This window comes from Chiloscyllium punctatum, chromosome 7 (assembly GCF_047496795.1).
Source record: "Chiloscyllium punctatum isolate Juve2018m chromosome 7, sChiPun1.3, whole genome shotgun sequence".
NCBI lineage: Eukaryota > Metazoa > Chordata > Chondrichthyes > Orectolobiformes > Hemiscylliidae > Chiloscyllium > Chiloscyllium punctatum.
In genome coordinates this window covers 128,578,706-128,589,024 of record NC_092745.1, presented here as the reverse complement: position 1 = coordinate 128,589,024, position 10,319 = coordinate 128,578,706, and positions in this window count along the sequence as shown.

The following is a 10,319-nucleotide window of genomic DNA, read 5'->3' as shown; positions in this document are numbered from 1 at the left end:
CTATTTCCAACTTAAATATACTCAATGATCTGGCCTCCACAGCCGTCTGTGGCAATGAATTCCATTGATTTCCCACTCTCTGGCTGAAGAAGTTTCTTCTTATCCCCGTTCTAAAAGATCTTCCCTTTACTCTAAGGCTGTGCTCTCAGGTCCTAGTCTCTCCTACCAATGGAAAACCTTCCCAACATCTGCACTGACCAGGCCTTTCAGTATTCTGTATGTTTCAGTTAGATCCCCCTCATTCTTCTTAACTCCATTGAGTATAGACCCAGAGTCCTCAAAAGTTCCTCGTATGTTCAGCCTTTCATTCCTGGGATCATACTCAGGAACCTCCTCTGAACCCACTCCAGGGCCAATACAACTTTCCTGAAGTCTGGGCCCACAAGTGCTCACAATACCCCAAATGTGGTTTGACCACAGCCTTATAGAGCCTCAGAAGTATACCCCTGCTTTTATATTGTAGTGCTGTTGAGATGAATGACAACATTGTATTTGTCTTCCTCAATTACTGACTCAACCTGCAAGTTTACCTTGAGAGAATCACGGACTAGAACTCCCAAATCCCTCTGCAATTCAGATTTGTGAATTTTCTCCCCATTTAAAAAACATCTATGCATCTATTCTTCTTACCAAAGTGCATGACCTCACACTTCCCCACATTGTACTCCATCTGCCACTTCTTTGCCCACTCTCCGAATGTGTCCAAATCCTTCTACGGCCTTCCCACCTCCTCAATTCTACCTGTCTTCTTCCTACCTTTGTATTGTCTGCAAACTTAGCCAGAATGCCCTCAGTTCCTTCATCTAGATCATTAATGAATAAAGTGAAAAGTTGTGGCCCCCATACTGAGCCTTGCGGAACACCACTTGTCACCAATTGCCATCCTAAGAAGACTCTTTTATCCCACTCTCTGCTTTCTGCCAGACAGGCAAGCTTCTATCCATGCTCGAACCTTGCCTCTAATACCATTGGCCCTTGTCTTACTCAGCAGCCTCCTGGGCAGCACCTTGTCAAAGCCCTTCTGGAAATCCAGATAGATGACATTCATTGGGTCTCCTTGATCTGAACTGCTCACTATCTCCTTAAAGAATTCTAACAGATTTGTCAGGCATGACCTCTCCTTCATGAAACCATGCTGACTTTGCCCTATTTTACCGTGCGCTTCCAAGTATTCGGAAAGCTCATCCTTCACATTAGATTCCAAAATCTTACCAGCAACAAAGGTCAGCCTATAATTTCCCATCTTTGCCTTACTCCCTTTTTAAACAGGGGGTTTACATCAGCAATTTTCCAGTCCTGTGGGACCCTCCTTGACTCTTGTGATTCCTAAAAGATCACCACTAACACTTCCGCTACCTCTTCAACTATCTCCTTCAGATTATGTGATGTAGTCCATCTGGTCCAGGCAATTTATCCACCTTCAGCGGGGAAGAAGCAGTTCTTAAATCTATTCGTACATGTAAACTATAAATCTTCTACCCAATGGAAGATGGTAGAAGAGTGTATAATTAGGGTAGGAGGGGTCTTTGTTCCTATTGGTTGCTTTCCTGAAGCAGCTGGAAGAATAAACAATGTTAATGGATGGACTGGGCTGTGTTCAAAACTTTTCACTGTACCTCGGCACATCAATCAAATCAAATCAAAGTGTTCCCACTTATGGAAGCACAAAGATTCAGAGAACACAGGTTTGAAATCTTTGGTAAAAGAAGCAAAAGGATATTTAATGAAGGTCCAATTTCTTACATATCTTGCAGTCAGTAAAGCTGCTGTAGTCCCACTCTCTCATCAGATTGCGGTTTACCCTGAGGGTCAACATGTGTCAGGCAAGGAGACTGTCCACCAACATCACCTCAGCTGGCGGAGGAACTGAACCCAACCTGGTAGCACTACTCTGTGGAGGGTGCCAAAAGAGGTGCTTCACCTGACGAAACTTGTGATTTAAAAAAAAAACCTGGTGTTGTGACTTCTGACCTTGTCCAACACTGTCACCTCCACATCTGTGGAGTAAGGCAGCTAACCCACCATCTTACAGTAGGCCCACCACTTCAAAAACATCTGATTGGCTATAAAGGGCTTGGAGCACACTGGTGACCATGCAAGGTGCTACACAAATGCAAGTCCTTCTTTCTTTCCATTTTGATTGCTAAATGAGGGGAGCCCGTCATTCCTGAAGTGAGAAATGCTGTGCTCTTTAGTAATCTCCCAGCATCATTTGTGTGGCCTGGTGAAAGGTTCCACAGAAATCACGTTCAGCTCTCGGTCGCACAATCACCGCTTGTTCCATAACCTTGGCTTCTTAACAACATTCTGGTGGTAATGGACTGGGGATGTTCTAATAGCCCTGGGAAAATAGACATCACTGTTCCTGCAAACATTAGACTTCCAATAACTCCTGACAACTTTGGGAATTTATATTAAAAAGACGCAGTCAAAAATACTGAAGCGTATTAGTTTTGATCTTTGTGGGCAATGGTTGTAATTTTGAAAAAGCAGTGGACTCTTCAACCAACATATTTGCACCTGTTGAAATTTCCATCGCCTTTTCAGAGGTTAAGTTGACAGAAGAATAGATTTGTATCTCCCAGAGCTACCTGTGGCCTGCCATTTCCTCACTAACAGTGTATCTAAGGTGCATTACTCTAATCTCTTTGATTATGAAGTGCTGAAAGATTTTCCCTTTTACTGCATTCTCTAAGATTCTTGTGTTGCAATATTATGTGCACAATTGATTTCCAAATCCAACATTTTGGTGTTTCAGAAGAAAGGATGTCCTGTGTGTCTGACAATTCTTCATCCGTAGCCCATTACATATTCACCAGAAAACAGCATTTTGTCTGTAAAAGGTACAGGGAAAGAAAACAATAAACACATTCTGAATAAGACTTGTACCATTTCCTCTCACTGATTTTTAATCTGCTGCCTGTTTGTATCTTTAAAAAAAAGCTTTATTTAAGATTTATTTATTCCTCGATGGCTCTGATACACTGTTGAAATAGATGAACTGACAGCCAATTGTCGAGATTAAAGCTGTTCTTTTTTGGAGCACCACCATTTAAGTCTCTGCACAACATTTATTTCTGTAAACAATATGGAATAATAGTGCACTTTGTTTCCCAGCCAAATCAGGAAGGATTTTGCACTTGCTAGGATCTTTCAAGATACGTTCAGCTCTGCTACAGTATCAGTGCCATCACAGACCTTCTGCTGTGAAGCCTCAACATTTGACACTTTACGTTGCCATAATGGTAAATCTACCACTACCTAACCAGACCATGGCACTGCTTGCTCATTACAGAGAGGGTCAAGAGTCACCACACCTCAGGGAAGGGGAGAGGTTGAGAAAGGGAGTCCTCCACGGCCATCTCAGCAGGAATTGAACCCACTCTGTGTTACAGGCCAGGTACTCAATTAAGCTAACCATTGCAGGAGCCACTTTTGGAATACTGCGTTCAATTGTGGTCTCCAGAAAAGATGTTAACCTTGAAAGGTGCAGAAAAGATCTACAAGGATGTTGCTGGGGTTGGAGGGATTGAACTATAGGCAGAGGTTGAACAGGCTAGGGCTATTTTCTCTGGAGCGACGGAGGCTGAGGGGTGACCTTATAGAGGTTTATAAAATCATGAGGGGCATGGAAAGGGTAAATGGACAAAGTCTTTTCCCTGCGGCGGGGAGTCCAGAACTAGAGGCCATAGGTTTAGGTGAGAGGGGGAAGATATAAAGAGCAACTTTATCAAGCAGAGGGTGGTGTGTGTATAGAGCAAGCTGCCAGAGGAAGTGGTGGAGGCTGGTATAATGACAACATTTAAAAGGCATCTGGACGGGGATATGAATAGGAAAGGTTTAGAGGGACATGAGCCAAATGCTGGCAAATGGGACTAGATTAATTTAGGATATCAGATTGGCATGGACGAGTTGGACTGAAGGGTCCGTTTCTGTGCTGTACAGCTCTATGACTCTAAGTGCAGCAAGGGTTAATCTCTGACTGCAGAAAGCTACTGCACAGAAAGTTTTGGGAGATCCTGTCCATGAATCACAAAAATAAAATGTTCAGATCAAAGTTCAGCAGGTAATATGAAAGATAAATGGAATGTTGGCCTTTATTTCAAAGGGGATGGAGCATCAAAGTAAAGAGTTTGGTTGAAATTATACAAGACACTAGCCAGACCACATATGGAATACTCTGAACAGTTTTGGGTCACTTATCTTGGGAAAGATTGACTGGCATTGGAGGCAGTCCAGAGATGGCTCACTCGGCTGATATCAGCTGTGGAAGGACTGTCTTATGAGGAGAGGTTGAGTAGGTTGGGCCTGTACTTGGTGGAATATTGAAGAATGAAAGGAGCCCTTACTGAATCAGGTGTAAGGACTTGAGAGGGTAGATGTAGAAAGGTTCTTTTCCCTCTGTAGGATCGTAGGGTACAATCTCAGAACAAGGTGTCATGCAATTCCGATAGAGATGAGGGAGAGCTTCTTTTCTCAGAGGGGAGTGAATCTGTGGAAATCTTTACTGCAGAGAGCTGTCAAAGCTGGATCATTCAGTACACTCAATGATGAGCATGAAAGAGTTTTAATCAGTGAGGGGGGAGGATCAAGGATTATGGGAAAAAGGCAGGAAGTTGAGGATTATCAGATCAGCCATGACCTCATTGAAAGAAGGAGCAAGTTTGATGGGCTGAATGGCCTACTCCTGTTACTATTTCCCATGGTCTTATGGTATAAGAGTGCAGCTCCTCCTCCGTATTCCACAGGAATGTCAACCTAGGTTTGAACAGGAAAACATAAGAACTAGGAGCAAGAATAGGCCATTCGGCCCCTTGGGCCTACCTTGTCATTCAATACGATCGTGGCTGATCTCACCTTGGCCTCAACTCCACTTCCCTACCTACTCTCCAGAACCCTTCAACTAATTAAAAATCTGTCTATCTCCACCTTAAATTTATTCATTGTTCCACCACACTCTTGGCGAGTGAATTCCACAAATTCATGACACTTTGAGAGAAGTAATTTCTCCTCATCCCAGTTTTAAATCTGTCCTCCATCCTAAAACTACGAGCTCTTTTTCTAGATTGTCCTACATGAGAGAACATCCAATCTATGTCTACTTTGTCAATCCCCTTTGCTATCTTATATCTCCTGCTCAAGCTCTTCTCAAAGACCAAGGTCCCCAGCTCTGGAATCAATCCAGAATGTTCTGTGAATTGCCTCCAAGGAAACTACATCTCTCCTCAAGTAACAGGACCCAAGTTTTACACAATACTACAGGTGCAGTCTCACTAATGCCTTGTAGAATTGTAGCAGCCCTTCCCTACTTTTATACTCTATTCCTTTAGCAATAAATGCCAACATTCCAATTGCCTTCTTTAGCTCTTGCATATTAGTTTGCTGCGGTGTTCAGATCATGTGCCCAAGTATCGAGAGTGGGGTTTGAACCCATAACCCTCTATTTCATGAGCAAGAGTCAGTGGAAACATATTGCAGATACTGTCCGCATTCCCATGAAGTTACGTGATTGGAATCATTTATATAATTCTAAACTTTATTTTCTGTTTTTATTGAAATCTATTTCATCAAACAAAATGGATTGGTGTAAATTTGATTAATTCCGGGACAGGATATTGTAAAACCGATGAAAGGCTACAGTCTGAAATGTTAACACTGTTTAATTTTTTCCACAGATGATGCCAGAATTGCCATTTCTGATTGTATTTCAAATGTCCAGTCTGCAAAATATTTTGTGCTTATTAAACATGCACATCCTTCTAGTCTGTAGAACCCAGACACAGAATATAACATGAACAAAAAAAAATAACTGGATCACAACATTTGGATAGACCTTAGCAACCTACCTTTAACAGTTTGTCAAACTGCCACAGGGAAATAAAGACACATCTGACTGGTTTCAATTGGTCCCCTCTTGTTAATATTTAGAAATATTCTTTCATGAATTGGTGAAAAATCAATTTCCTTCTGCTATAGTTTGTTGGTTTTAACCAATGATTGCAGTACATGGTTGGAAACCTAAAGGTGTCACTCTGCCTATATAAATCGAGCTCCGAAACTTGCTATAACAGAACAGACTCTCAATGACTAACATTTGGATTTCAACACATTGTGCTTTATCAGTATGTGTGTTTATATGTGTATGTGTGTGAGAACATGTGTGTGTGCATGTATGTATGTGTGTGAGAATATGTGTGTGTGCATGTATGTATGTGTGTGAGAATATGTATGTGTGCATGTATGTAGTTACATGGTTGGAAACCTAAAGGTATCACTCTGTGTTTAAGGGCAGCACAGTGGCTCAGTGGTTAGCACGGCTGCCTCACAGCACCAGGGATCCAGGTTCAATTCCAGCCTCGGGTAACTGCTCTGGGCGGAGTTTGCATGTTCTCCCAATGTCTGTGTGGGTTTCCTCCAGGTGCTCTGGTTTCCTCCCACAGTCCAAAGATATGCAGGCCAGGTAAATTGGCCATGCTAAATTGCTCCGTTGTGTAGATTAGGCTCATTAGTCAGGGGTAAATGTAGGATAATAGGGTAGGGGAATGGGTCTGGTTGGGTTACTCCTCAGAGGGTCGGTGTGGACATTCTAGGCTGAAGGGACTGTTTCCACACTCTAATGATTCTTCTTCTTGTGTGTAATTGTGTGTGAGTGTATGTGTGTTATTGTGAGATTGCATGACTGTTTGTGGGGTGTATCAATATGTAGGAGTGTGCATTTGAGTGTCTGTGTGTGCGCATTTATGTATGTATGTGTGAATGCGAGTGTAAGAGTTTGTGTGAGAGCACGTGTGCGTGAGCTAGTGTTTCTGTGTGGTGGTGTGCTTGTTTATGCGTGTGCATGGCAGTGTGTGTGAAGAAGAGTGTGTCATTCATGTGTAGGTGGGTGAGTGAGAATGTGAGCATGTGTGTGTGTGCAAAGAGGTGTGTGAGTGCGAGAATGAGTCTGAGTAAATTAATGTTTGTGAGTGTGTATCTAAGTGTGTGAGTGTGAACATGTGAGTGAATGTGTGTGAATGTGAGTGTGGGTGTGTACATGAGAGTGCGTGTGTGTATGTGTGTTTCTGAGCATGAGTGTGTGATTTTGAGAGTAAGAGTATTTGCATGAGTTTAAGTGTGAGTGTGCTTTTCAGAGTCCATTTATTCCCTTTTTTCCCACCCTATTCTCTTTCAGATTTCTGTTTATTCACTAATTTATTTCTATTATCTTATGACTGAACGTGTGCCTTTGGGAAACAAAATAAGCCTAGCATTATGAATCATTTAACTGTGTGTCGATCTATCTATCTAGCTATCTATCTATCTGTCAGTGAGACACGGTGTTTTGACTTTCATTATGATAATTATCTTGAGCTGACTTCTGAGCAGCAAACCAGCCACCCACACATTCTGGGCTTAATTACTTCTGACTACAACTTTCCCAATAAAATGTTGACTCTTTTCAGGCATGAATGAGCTCACTGACATCTCAGTCCAGACGTGTTTTTGAGTTGTGAGTCTAAGAGCAGGTGTAGGTTTGTAGAAGGCGGCTGATGGTCTGTCTCGGCCAATCATTGAAGGATTGACTCATGGAAGCAGCAACTTATCCAGAGCTTTGAGACACATTGTACTAAACAATAGATTGTATGTGATTGTTGGGCTGTGTAATTTGGGCCTGCGATGGTACAAGTCCTTGAGCCAACCTTAGCACATCCCTCCTTACGATTGCGACCTTTAACATAATATTTGGCTATGATGTTGAGTTGATGACAGACACCTAAAGATTTTGAAGGACCCCCTCATAAGAATGGGATATAATGCTCAAGTCATTGATTGCCAGTTCTGATGTGCCACAGTGAAAAACTGCAACATCCTCCTCAGAAGACAGACACAGGATACGACTAATAGAGTACACTTCTGGATGTAAGTTTGCTCACTGAGCTGGAAGGTTTGTTTTCCGATGTTTCGTGATGATACAAGGTAACATCATCAGTGAGCCTCCGGCAAAGTGATTTCTATTTATGTGTTTAGGTTTCCTTGAGCCGACAATGTCATTTCCTGTTTGGTGATCTCATTTCCTGTTCTTTTTCTCAGTGGGTGGGAGATGGGATCCAAATCGATGTTCCTGTTGATAGTCTTCTGGTTGGAATGCCATGCTTCTAGGAATTTTCGTGCGTGTCTCTGTTTGGCTTGTCCAAGGATGAATGTGTTGTCCCAGTCAAAGTAGTGTCCTTCCTCATCTGTATGTAAGGATACTAGTGAGAATGGGTTATGTCCTTTTGTGGCTAGTTGATATTCGTGTGTCCTGGTGGCTAGTTTTCTGCCTATTTGTCCAATGTAGTGTTTGCACAGCATATTCAAAAAGAATGGGTACCCTATGAACACAGTCTGCTGATTTCTCAGCAACGGAACCAAACAAGCAGACAAAACTCTTCCAGAAACCCTAGCCACACTCCCCTACATTGAACACGTATTGGAAGTGACTGCCAGACTACTCAGAACCCTTGGCATTATGGTAGCCCACAAACCCACCAACACAGTAAAACAGCAGCTAATGAACTTGAAAGATCCTACACAGATAACAAGCAAAACTAATGTCTTTTGCAAAGTACTGTACAAGGACTGTTAGAAACACTACATCAGACATACAGGCAGAAAACTATGCACCAGGATACATGAACATCAACTTGTCACAAAAAGACCCACTCTCACTTGTATCTTTACATACAGATAAGGAAGGATACCACTTCAACTGGGACAATACATCCATCCTAGGACAAGGCAAACAGAGACACGCACAAGAATTTCTAGAAGCATGACATTCTAACTGGAAATCTATGAACAAACTCATTGATTTGGACTCCACCTATCACTCTATGAGAAAAAGAACAGGAAATGACATTACCAACACATGAAATGACACCATCAACACATGAAATGACATCTTCAACCCAAGGAAACCTTAAAATAATTAAATAGAACGTGGAGGCTCACTGATGATGTTACCTAGTATGGTGATGAAACGCCTGAAAGTGAACCTTCCAGTTCAGCGAACAAACTTATATCCAGAGTCTCAACTTGAGCTACAAATCTTCTCAAAACTTGCTAGATTTCCCTTCGACGTCCAATACTTCCCCAGAGTGGAGAGACTATGCCATGTTCTTCACAGCCTTCAACATATCATCGATGATGATGAACATCTTGGCATGATCATCCCTACACTCCACTTCATGCCTTCAAACAACCGCCAAATCTTAAACAGACAATCTTTCACAGCAAACTGCCCAGCCTTCAGGACAACATCAATCACAACATCACACAACCCTGTCATGGCAACCACTGCAAGACATGTCAGATCATTGACATGGATACTACCATCACATGCGGGAACACCCCCTACCAGGCAGGTACTCATGTGACTCGGCCAACATCTATCTCATATGCTGCAGGCAAGGCTGCCCTGAGGCATGGTATATTGGCAAAACCAAGCAGATGCTATGACAACGAATGAATGGATGCTGTGCAACAATCACCAGGCAGAAATATTCCCTCCCAGTCAGGGAATACATCAGTGGTCAGGGACATTCGGCCTCCGATCTTCTGGTGAGCATCCTCCAAGGTGGCCTTCGAGATACAAACATGAAACCACCGAGCAGAAATGGATAGTCAACTTCCATACCCATGAAGATGGCCTTAACCTTGATCTTAGGTTCAAGTCGTGCAACATGTGACCTCACCACACTGTTCTGTATCTGCAAAATCTTCCTCACTGTCCTGTTTTAACACCATCACCTTGATAACCTGTTATGATCTCTCCACCTTAATTAGTTTGCACAGTTTTGGATTACTTGTTACTTTGGTTAGACCCTCGGCATGTGACTCTTACACCTAACATGTTATTCCAGTCATTTGTTCTGTCTCCAGCACCATCTTATTTTTAATTTTTTTGTAATTATCTCTCCACCTTAATTAATCCACTTCCAGGTCATCCCTTCACTTGTTATTCAGCTGTTGACACTTTACCCACACCGCTCACACTCTTGCTCCCCCGTAAGGACTTAGTATTCAACACTCCACTCACACCAACTGTATGATCTTTTAATCTCACTGCCCATAAACTCTGTGTCTGTGTGCTCTTCTCTCTCTCTTCACCCGATGAAGGGACAGTGCTATGAAAGCATGTGATTTCAGATAAACCTGTTGGACTATAACCTAGTGTCAACGTGACTTCTGACTTTGATAACATTTGGCCTTTTTGAATGAACCGTGTGTGGCTTAAACATGTCTATTATTCTTCTCGGAGATTGGATGTCGCTGGCTGGGCCATTGTAGTGAGATGTTGT